This window comes from Sphaeramia orbicularis, chromosome 12 (assembly GCF_902148855.1).
Source record: "Sphaeramia orbicularis chromosome 12, fSphaOr1.1, whole genome shotgun sequence".
Taxonomy (NCBI): domain Eukaryota; kingdom Metazoa; phylum Chordata; class Actinopteri; order Kurtiformes; family Apogonidae; genus Sphaeramia; species Sphaeramia orbicularis.
Window position 1 is genome coordinate 45,560,285 of NC_043968.1, and position 12,096 is coordinate 45,572,380.

At 36.4% G+C, this 12,096-nt stretch overlaps 1 protein-coding gene across 2 annotated transcripts in view; it reads left to right on the top strand.

Annotated features, from left to right (window-relative positions):
- The window catches only part of LOC115429369 (potassium voltage-gated channel subfamily A member 1), a 38,232-nt gene extending 31,658 nt beyond the window's left edge, over positions 1 to 6,574 (top strand). The window contains exon 2 of one of the 2 annotated variants that reach the window (XM_030148739.1): positions 6,052 to 6,574. The gene's annotated coding sequence lies outside the window, so the exon portion shown is untranslated. The remainder of the gene's footprint in view (positions 1 to 6,051) is intronic. The other variant, XM_030148738.1, reaches the window with a different exon arrangement.
- The last annotated feature ends 5,522 nt before the right edge of the window (positions 6,575 to 12,096 follow it).

Genomic DNA, 12,096 nt, shown 5'->3' on the forward strand with positions numbered 1-12,096 from the left:
TATAATGAATCATCAATAAATAAAATACTTCATTACAGTTAGCAGAAAAGTAGACAAATAATCCTAATTATAACCATACCACTTTTATGATTGTTGATTTGTATTGTCTGTGTTTATTATTGGTGTTGCCACTAGGGACTCCATGTTGACTGGCTGTCTTCTGATATTTAATAAGAGCTTGGTATTAAAGACATGCACCATATGAGAAGTAATTTCATAATTGTAAATGACTTTTAAAAGCCACTTATGATAACATATCACACTATTACACTGTTCACCTCTGCATGGAACTGAAGAAAGAGGGTCAAGGTCAGTCAGTACGTTGCAAGCTCCGTTTTGGGTATGGAAAATGGTAACCATGGCAACCGCAGATAATTTCTAAATTAGCTGTGGAAAAAAAAAATCTGACAAAAGCTCAAGCCTGAAAGCTAAAAAAAAAAAAGAAAAAAAAAAAACAAAAAACAATAAAATCCCTCTAGGTTAGTGTGATGTTTCACAACCTCAGCAGTGAATCATCAAATCTAACACACACAGCTTTTCTCTGTGCATATATTGCTGCTGCGTAATGTCAGACATGCAGAGCACATCTTCATCTTTATATTGAGTGGTGAAATGTATTGCCTACACAGAACCAACAACATATAGACATATAGAGCTCTCTGCATTTAATCTGCTTTGCATCGCTCAATGCACGACACATTCATGCTTAAAATAGTCCAGAGGGGAATAAGACTGCTGGAGCGAGAAGAGCGCCCAAATGTCACCGTTTTCATCTTAATGTAAAATTACATGTGAAGAGGTCAGGCTGTTTGTAAACGGGAAACATAACGAAATGAAAAGACACAATCAGTTATCTCCATCCAAAGCTTTAAGGATGGAGGATTTACTCCTGCTAAATTGTCTCGAGGTGGTTCATAATCAATAACAAAATAAAAAAGAAGATGCAGATTATATTTTTAAAAATATTAAAGAAAACTGCAGTAAAATGAAGTAAACAAAATAGAGCTGTGTTCATATGAGGCCAGAGAATAAATAAACCTCCTACACGGGAGGGGAGGAAAATTAAGAGTTACTCTAGCACCATCTAGTGGACATTTGTCAGACAACAGTGTCTTAGGTACTATATGTTTAATACTCAACAATTATAAAGTTACTTCAAAGTAAACATGTATTATTTTTAAACTAAACCTCAAACCAAACTAAAGAAAGGAAAGCTTTCTTTATTTTAGTTTATTTTAATTTTAGCATAATTTTTTTTCATGACACATTTCCTGCACATAGGAACTGAATTTAGTTGTTTTGAAAGATGCAAACAAATATTCTGGCAGTTGGTGACCTGTCGTACACAGTATCAGTGCTGTAATTTATATATATATATATATATATATATATATATATATATATATATATATATATATATACATACATACATATATATATATAGAGAGAGAGAGAGAGAGAGAAAGAGAGAGAGAGAGAGAGGGAGAGAGAGAGAGAGAGAGAGAGAGGATTTTTTCAGCAATTTTTAGTTTCTTTTAATTTTCTTTGATGTTTTATCTCCATGTCTGCTGAATTTCACTCTTAAAAAATATAGTATACTTACTCCTTAACAATATAAGGGCTATTTAAATGGCCTCTTTATGCATCTACACTCTAAAAACTGTGACTGGAATGGCAGTCAGTCATGTATAAAAATAATGTTTTGAGTTTGAGGGTTAGTTCAGTGTGTCGATAGACCACTGCAATTTTTAATATTTTAGGTTTATTCTCTGTTTTTGAACAAAATAACACAGATTAGGTGTTGTTTCTTATCAAATATCTATATCATTAATTTAGACAGAATGTATTAATCTCAGAAAAAGAAATAATTCAGGGGGATCAATAACACTAATATAGTAACACTAAAGTACTCAATATCATGTTTTGAAATAATATCCTAGATTATGACATAAAAATGTGTCCAAAAGAAATGTATGAATGTAAAGTTATTTACAGAGCCTATGCAAAGCAAACAAGATGCCAATGCATGAAGTAATGAATAATAGTTGTTTCCAGTCACAGACCAGTATGGATGTGTGGGGGGCAGACGTCCTGTTGGCGTCAGTACAGTTGTTACAGGCTGACTGAACACAGGATAATCAATGATTAAGCCATTCAGAAAAATCCGGCAGACGTGAGGTCAAAGATCACAGGAAGGTCAAGGGATTTCTCATGAATGGAAAATGATAGAGGTTAGAGGAGGTGAGAGTCTAAAAGTCAGAAGGAATTCTACCAAAGGAGGTAAATATCTGCAGATGCCAAACTGAAGTCGCAGAGAAGCAACTGTTTCATGTGACTTGATAACAGCATCAGGTAACTGAAATAGTATAAAATACACAGCTCGTGTAAAAGCATCATAAAGTCACCTATTTAGAAGCTGTTGTAGCACTTTTGGTCATCCTAAATATCATAGAACTTATCGATTTGTCTTGGATCTGATCTGTATTTTCAGTGATTCTCCAAGAGCTTTCTGCACTTTTTATCCATCTAATCTAACAGTTTAGATTTTATGTTGAATCATAACATCAATCATAAGAAGCACTTGAAAATAATCAACATGCAATATGACTATTTCTATATATACTGTGTCTATAATGGTTTTTCTATAGTCTTGTTTATGTTTCCTGCTTAATGAACTGAACTACTAAACTCAAAAGACATGAATCTTTTGCTTTATATAAGTTATTTGATTACTTGTAAACATGATTGTAAATGATTATCTGACGCTCTAAACAAAAAGGTTGGCATCAATCTGGGAAATTAAACTAATACAACAACAATAAGCCTTTCCCTTCCCTTATAGATTTCATGCATACAGACTTTGTGAACTTTCTCTGTATAAGGGTCAGTTGGGGTGACACAGTGGTCCAGTGGATAGCACTGTCGCCTCACTTTCGCCTCAATCACCTGGGTTCGATTCCAACCAGGAGCCTTTCTGTGTGCATACTGTAGTTTGCATGTTCTCCCCGTGTTTGCGTGGGTTCTCTCTGGGTACTCTGGTTTCCTCCCACCATCCAAAGACATTCACTAATAGGTTAGCTGGTTAATCTAAATTGCCCATAGGTGTGAGACTGATCAGTAGTTTTCCATGTCAGCTCTGCGATGAACTGGTGACTTGTCCAGGGTGTACCCCGCCTTCGTCCATAGGTAGCTGGGATAGGCTACAGCACCCCCCGCAACCCTAATGATGATAAAGCAGGTTCAGAAGATGAATGACTGAATGAAGGTGCAATCAAATTTAAGTCATTTTTAAGAAACTGTAATGAGGACGGTAGATAAGGCTTCTTATGACACATTTTAGTTTTCACTCAAAGCAGTGGGCTGGATTGTTGTGGTAGCAGCAGGATGGATGTTGGAGGTGCTGTTAACACCTTGTGGCCTCTGCTGGAGCATTTGGTGAGAGGGAAAGTAAAGGGGGAAAGTTCTCCTGCATGCTGGATTTGGCCCTGTGGGTTGTTGCATATGCTGTGGTGGATTACACTGATCCAACTTAATGCCTAAGACCTTGCAATCATTCATAACTACAGGAGCTGTTGAGGGAACAGCCGTGGATGCTCCCAGCACCATCTGCCGCTGCGGGAGGGATTAACTTCGAGGAAGATGCTGAAAGGTGGGGGTGGGAGAACCAGAAGCATATATCGACCCTGAACTGTTGACCATCAGAGCCCACCCACTCACAGCATCCCAATGCTGCACAAAAACCTCCCATCTGTGTTTTTAAAGCTGCCTGTTTTAATTTATGTCACAAACTTGAGCACCGAAACAGCAGTAAACAATGGGATACTACCACTTACGCTGCTCTGACTCTAAACAAATGAAATTGTTTATGCAGTAGCCAAAATGATAAAGATCAATAAGGAAATGAACCGAGGCACTGAAACAGCAGATGCAGAGACAGGAAAAGAACACTATTGTATCATGAAATTTTTCATCTCCCTTCTGCTTTTGTGCCTCTTAAACTAAATCTGCAGCCTGCAGATGTAATTTGCAACATCACTTCATCTGCTCTTTGTTTTGTTTTTGTAATTTGAACTCAGTAAAACAACAGGGAGTTCTTAGTCAGATTTCTGTACACATTGTTGTGTGTCCTTTGTGTGTCCTGCAGCCCTTTTACATCGACATTCATCTGCTACATTGCTTAATAAAAGTGGTGTTCCTACAATGATTTTTTTTTCCTCTTGAAAAAGGCAAGATTTTAATCAAATACTTGACTTGATTTTTGGTTGCATGCAGGGTCACAATGTTGCCAAAACAAAACTATGGGAGTGAAATAACGCTTTGAAGGAATTAATCAGGCTTTCTGGGAGCACACAAAAGAGGCTGCAGAAATTCACAAATCCTGCTGGTTATTACAAACTGATTGTGAAAACATTCTGTGAGTGTCAAAGTCTGTGCAGACATTACTCTGTTCAGTGAAGAAACAACAAACAACATCAGTGAAAGAAAGAAAAAAGTGAAGGGGACTTAGTCCACTTTCACTTCACTAACATCCAAGTGAAAAAGAGCCTTTGGGATTAGCAGCTGCAGTTGTGGTTTGATGTAACCCTGGGGTCCATTAGAGGGCCCCCAAGAGCACTACAGGAGAGCCTGTAGTAATGTGGCCCAAATACCAGTGTTGGAACGTATTATTTATCTTTTATTATTTATGTCACTTTTAATCATACTAAACTTTACTGAGTGAGGTTTAGTATGTTTACCTAAGTTACTGGTTTCATTTGTGCTTTACTTTTGTTCAGCATGTTGACAGATTAAAGTGGTTGACTTGTGTGTAATAAATAGCGTTTGAGTATTCAAGATTTTCTTGTCTGTGAAATGATTGTATTTTTACTGGATCTTACCCCAGTCTTGGACAGAGGAACTGACATGTGAATCAAAGACTGCAACAGTATCATTACATTTCTGTGATTACAGGGTGGGGAAGCAAAATTTACAATGAACATTTACTTGTTTTTTCTCAGCAGGCACTACGTCAATTGTTTTGAAACCAAACATATATTGATGTCATAATCATACCTAACACTATTATCCATACCTTTTCAGAAACTTTTGCCCATATGAGTAATCAGGAAAGCAAACGTCAAAGAGTGTGTGATTTGCTGAATGCACTCGTCACACTAAAGGAGATTTCAAAAATAGTTGGAGTGTCCATAAAGACTGTTTATAATGTAAAGAAGAGAATGACTATGAGCAAAACTATTACGAGAAAGTCTGGAAGATACTATTAAAGAAGAATGGGAGAAGTTGTCACCTGAATATTTGAGGAACACTTGTGCAAGTTTCAGGAAGAGTGTGAAGGCAGTTACTGAGAAAGAAGGAGGACACATAGAATAAAAACATTTTCTATTTTGTAAATTTTCTTGTGGCAAATAAATTCTCATGACTTTCAATAAACTAATTGGTCATACACTGTCTTTCAATCCCTGCCTCAAAATATTGTAAATTTTGCTTCCCCACCCTGTAGATGTAAAATATGCTGCTTCAAATACAAGAATAACTTGAGTCATTTCTAATTTGAAGTTTTTTGATAAGCTTAATCATTGTAAAGTTAATTGTTATTTCAGTATTATAGTCTCTGGTCTGGTTCTGATTTTAACTGGGTCTTTCCTGGTCCCACTTCCCTCTGGTCTTAGTAATGAATTGGTGTCAGTTTAGGTGATCCTGACGACAGCACTCGCTGTTAATTTGATCATTTGTTTTGTTATTATTCAATCAACTAGGCTCAAGAAACCACTTAGTAACTTTGACTTTTAATATTTAAGTGCAAATTAACTCCAGTCTACTCTTGTGAATGTGTTAACTTTTAGAAAAACCACAGCGGGATAAAAACATGCCAGGCTGACATTTGTATGATGCAAGCAGGTCATGAAGAGCTTTGAGGTCTTAAATGTTGCATATTCCATGTCTGGATTTGGTTAAAATTTCACTAATTGAATCTTTTTGTCTCTTTCTTTTTATCCTTTATCCCCATGTCCTTTGTGTCCTTCTTTTTTTTTTTTTTTGTTATTCTCTAAGCAGAGAGTTGAAACCCTGCCCTCCGACCATCAGGAGAGTTGACCTGACAGCAGGAATCCCCTTCATCAGGAACAAAAAACTGCTGCTGCACTTCACAACAGCATCTACAACCTTCTTTTGGAACTCTGTGCCTTCAACCAAAATTCACCAGTGATACTTCTGGAGCAGTCAAGGGTTTTTGGTTTCTTTTTTTCTGCTTTTCTTCTTCAGTTTTATTTGCCTGATGTAGGAAGGAGGGCCTGGTATCAGGAAGCTGCTCTCACACTTCGTCTCTCTGGAGAAAAAAAATAACCAGGACATGCAATTTTTGATCATTTTAACATCCGAATATGCTCTTCTTTTTTCTACAAATTGTGTCCATGACTGACTTCATATTGGAAGAAAATCCCTCTCTGTGCAATATCAGTCAATACTTATTGTCATGTGGATGAACTTTGCTCATTTTGGTTTATTTTTGTAATGATGTTTTCCTGATTTCTATTTTTCTAAAATGATAATTGTGTAAGACAGATGGGGGATTGATTGAAAAATATCTGGACACATTTGAGGGATGAGGGGATGCTTGGTTGTCCTAAAGACAATTTATCCAAGTTTAGATTTCCTCAACTGCACCCCCTCCTGCCCTGACTAGGGCCAAAGCCATAGCCTATCTCAGATAAATGGACAGAGTGTTTTAAAAACACCGTTGCCCAAAACTGCCAGATGCATTCAGGGTCTCACACTATGAGGCCGACACCACAGACTCCTTGTCAGCTCACCTTAGCTGTTGGATTTTAGCGATATTTTGGTTTCTACTGTTTGTTCAGGGCTTGAATCTGAAGTATTTAGTATTCTCTACCTTTGTGTGGCCTGTTCTTCTTGCTGTTATTTTGTACTTCCTCCTACATATCAATCAAACAACTATAAATGGTATGAATATGTGTGTGAGAAAACTGAATGAGTTCACCAGAATGGAAGATAAAATTTAACTGTAAATTCTCAAACACACACACACACACACACACACATATATATATATATATATATATATATATATATATATATATATATATATATATATATATATATATATGTATATATATAAACATTAAAAAAGAACATATAGGCATAATTGAATGCTGAAGTTAAAATGTCCTTTAAATCATATGTCTTGAGTTATAACTTCTATCTTATTCAGTTTTTTAGGTTTTATTTGTGCCTTTTTAGTTTAAGTTCAGTTATTAGGTTCTCAGCTCAAGAAATGTTATGTTAGCTTTAGTTCTAATCAAGCAAAGGTTTTATGAGAATAAATATTCTGTCTTTATGTTTTAGTAGCCCTGTCAGGGGGGTTATAAGGATTCAGACAACCAACGCCCAACTCACAGGAGGTCTATGGGTAATTGTTAAGTGGGATCCACTTTAATGATTTAAATGTGTTTATATGAGAAAACAATTTGATTATTTTAATCAAACTTGAACTGATATGCCCTGTTGTTATTGTGGCTAAAACACTGAAACATGTCAGATGTGAACAACACTCAGGTGTCAGTCATGTAAAGGAAAATTAGGAAAATCTAAACATGTTTTCAAAACTCAGGCCCTTGAGTAGAAAAAAAAACACAGTACAGAGGGAACAAGAACATGACAGGAGCAAAAAGTCAAGGGCCTAATGTCCAGCCAAAAGAAAAGACATTAGACATCACATATTGAAGAACAATATCTGAACTGGAGTTTACAGACCACTGCCCTGCCCTTGAAAGGCTGTTACTGTATGTTTTTTAACCTGTAATTTTAATAATGTTCACAGTTTACAAATTATGAAGTATAAAGTTTGGAAGAAAAAAAATCAGACTTTCCTACAATACTCTCTGTTCAAAAACGATCAAGAGACAATTTAGAAATCTTTGTTAGAGACAACAGTTACAGGACTAGTGATCAAACACTGTTTTGAAACTGTTTGTGTTGTTATTAGTATTAAAAGTTTGTCTTTTAGGAACTGAAGAAGCCACCTCAGTGAGACGTGAACCTAAAAGAAACACCTATGAAATGAGCTGGACATTTGAAAATTTCCACGTTCAAAACGAAAATCTATGATCTTCTAATGCTTTGTTATCCTTTACCCATATGGTCATTGTGAGTTCTTCTCTCTGTTACTGCTATCAGTAACATAATGGCACTTTTCATTATCAATAAATAAATAAAAAGATGTTTTACAGTAAGTGCATTGCAGGAAAGTGAAGACATCATTCCTCCCGAATAATGTGAAAGCTTTTAATGCAAAATGAAAAGGACAGTTTCACCAAACATAAAACACTGTGGCTTCTCATAAAAAAATATGGCAGAACAGAAGGTGTTGTAGTCCTATTTAAAGCCCACTGTTTGAGAATTTGCAGTTAATTGCTGTTTTCTTGTTTCGTTCCTGTTTTCTGCACTCGTGAATTGTGTTCTGTGTATCCTTGAAGCTGCTATCCCTATAGGTCAGAGATGTCCAGCCTTATCCCTGAAGTCCTACAACCATAGTCCATTAGCTCTCTGTGTGTGTGTGTGTGTGTGTGTGTGTGTGTGTGTGTGTTTGTGTGTGTGTGTGTCTCTCTCTCTTTCTCTCTGTCTCACACATACACACACACGCACACACACACACACACACACACACACACACACACACTTCCTCTTTTATGAACATCATGCGTTAGTTGGACCCAATCAAATGCACCAGTGGTTCATTAGATCCAGTTTGTGTATTTCAGGAAATGAGTTTTGCTTTCAGGACTTTAGTCATTTACTTAAATTCTGCCTTGTGTTCAGTGTTGTTTCTTTTTTTTTTTTTTTTACCATATGGTAACTACTTTAAAAACAATATACTGCATGGCCAAAAGTATGTGGACCCAAAGCCATATGTGATCATTCTGCACCAATGCATCTGTGGCTGCTCTAAGAGCCTCCACTCCTCTGGTTCCATCAGGTCTTTCCTCCAGATGTGTCATCGTGTCCGTTCAGCCTCAGTGAGTTCCAACACTGACGCAGCTGATGAGGTCTGACTCACAAAGGTGTTGGATGGGACTGAGCTTTGTGCAGACCAGTCATCAACACCAAACTGGGAAACCCACTTTTCACTACGGTGCAGGATTTGTCTTGTTTGTTGAGGGCATTATCATTACAACAGGTAAGACATGAATGGGGACTGGTGTAAAAAGGTAAATAAAGAGGGTATCCTCAGCTCTTTGTTTAAAAAGCACTGAACCAGTTTCCTCAGGAACGGCCTTAAATGGTACTGAAGTCCTAAGACCTGTTTTCAGGCTGTTGCAAAGCATATCTGTTAACTCAAGAAAAGTTTTGTAATCCATATTTTGGCACTTGATGGTTCAGGTCACATGATTTTGATTAAATTTCATCCGGTGTGAGGCATTAACTGGCATCCAAGGTCTGCAATTGTGTTTCTGTTTCGATCAAATCCATGTTGAACATTTTACAGCATTTCCTCAAATGTCATTTTTTGTAGGCCTACCTGCAATGTGTTAAAAAAAATGCATGGTTTTGACTGAAGACAGCCCTACATTCATATTCACCCAGGGATGTTGTGTTATGCCAACAGTAGTGGAGGTAGTTTTCCTTTGTGTGGAGTCAGTAGACTTTGCTGCCTGTGAGTGTGAATCATCTGTGAAGCTGCCTCCGTCCATCAAGTACCTTTACTCACACTTCCCCAAAACGACGCTGCCAAATTGGTCTGAAAAAGCCAAAATTTTCTCTGTGTATAAGTGGTTTAAGTGTATCACATGTTAAACCTCATCCCATTAATGTTATATTGTGTTTTTAACAAAAGAATCCTGTTTGTTAAATTGTTAATAATATATGCAGAAGAGTAATGAAATAAATGGAAACAAACTCTGTGGTGTCTGTTACTTGTGGAAATATGTCATTTATAGTTTTGCCACTTGATGGCGCCATTCCTAAGCTTTGAAAAAGCTTGTGCGCTAACATTTCCTAACTATAATTCTTCTAACGTTGTTAATTATACAAATATCTCATTTACTATTTAGTAATTTTATTAATTGTGATGATTTCATCACAGGCCAAGTGTGAACAGAAACTTACATGAGAAAGGAAGAATGATTCACACATACTATATTTTTGTTTACCGTTTACTATTATTGTATTTATTAAGATTTGCCATTTATTATTGCATCTACTTATTGATAGATACAGAAGAGACAGAAAAAAAAGAGGTGGCATGCAGGCTGGACCCAGGCCACATGATAAGGAGAAGTCGTGCAATAAAATAAAATAAAATAATAAAATAATACCACTGTTCCTCCTTTGTATGCTGTTGACTAAATATGTTTTTTGTTTGTTTGTTTGTTTTTTTTTAATTAAAAAAAATCATAATTTAATTGTGACTGGATGTATGAGAAAACCAACTGTATTTTTCACAGACATTCAAGTTATGTTTTATAAAGTGCTCGAAAAAGCTTTCTTGTGACAATTTGATATGGATTTAGCTGCAATTAATATTAAATTTGAAAAATGTATACATGGTTATTATGTGTATAAAGACAGAAAATCAAACCTATATTCATATCTTTATTTACTATCATGTTTTTAAATATTAGTAAATTCAACTTTTAACTGCAGTTTGACCATTTTTTACAGAAATGCTATGTGTAAACTTTGGTGCTGTCTTTTGTTTATCCTGTATTGGCTCAATATTTAGACTGTGACGCTTTATGGAACAGAATCGCTTGGCATTTTGACACTCTCCTTCTCTCATTCTAGATAATGTCCAGTAGAGGGTGCCCTGGTTCACTTGGAAAATTGACTTCAACAATTCACTGTCAATTTCAGATGGCACAAAGGCTGCAACCAAATACACCAGCTCCAAATAAAGTGTCTGCTCTCCAGACCAGCTGTACTTTTAAGCACCACAGACTATCTCTACAACAGCATTACTGAACCCTTCACTTTAGGTGTTTGAAAGAAATCAATATAACAGTAGATTTATTGTATAACACAGCCTTTCTGTCTTATACTTCACTGTGGCAATTCAAGATACTCTTCAAATATTCTTTTACCTGTTGGCCGATCATGCAGTTTTAAGAAAATCTTACAACTCACTTTCACTCATTAAATTCTGTGTTCTTGACAGAAGTACTTTCTGAGGTTGCTGCTGATCTACCATCATCCATCATTAACTTGTTGGAAATACACACTGTAATTTAGTACACATTTCTCACTGTGTTTTTATTCCATAAATGTGCTGGCAATAAATGCAAGATGTTTAAAAGTTGACGTTTTGCAGGAAGGTGAGGACATCGTTTCCTGTGAACAATGTGAAATGAAAGGGAAATTACAGCAAACAAAAAACTAACAAAAAAGGCAGACAATAATGCTATTATCACATGACTGTCAAAGGAAGTTCTGCAGGATCAGTCAGTTACTATTCCTGACAATACTGGGACAAAACCACAACAGACAGAGATTCAGTTTTCCCAAAAATCTTCTGCAGGTTGGACTCCAATGATACCAGTTTTGATGCTGTTGTGTTTGGCAATCCACTTTCAGGACATCATCAACCAATCAAACAAGTCCTCCCAAATCAGGACTCTTTTCTGTTTCATCACCTTTATTTAAGCTCTTCACGTTCTACACCATGGGATACTCTGACGACTTGGTGACCTTGTTGTGCTCAAGCTTAGGCCTACTCTAAGCTAAGACAGAACACAGGCTTTGATTTATCTGAAGAAAACCTTGTAAAACTTCCACCTTTAAAGATGAATGCCATTAATAGACCTTTTGCATATATGGCTTTTTTGTTTTTGATGTGTTAACTTATTATAGTAATTTGCTAACATTGCATCTGATTGATGCCAAAATACTCTGTATTCACTTTATGTATTAGATCACATATCACATATAGAAGATTATTCAGTTTTGAGATTAGAGAAAATGTAGAGTATTGTTCGGTAAGGTGCGCCCAGTGCAGTGCTTAGTGACCCATTGTAGTGTCCTACAGCAGAATAGGCCATCAGTGAAGTCAAGTGATGGGGCTCAGAGGTCAGAGGCGAAAGGCAT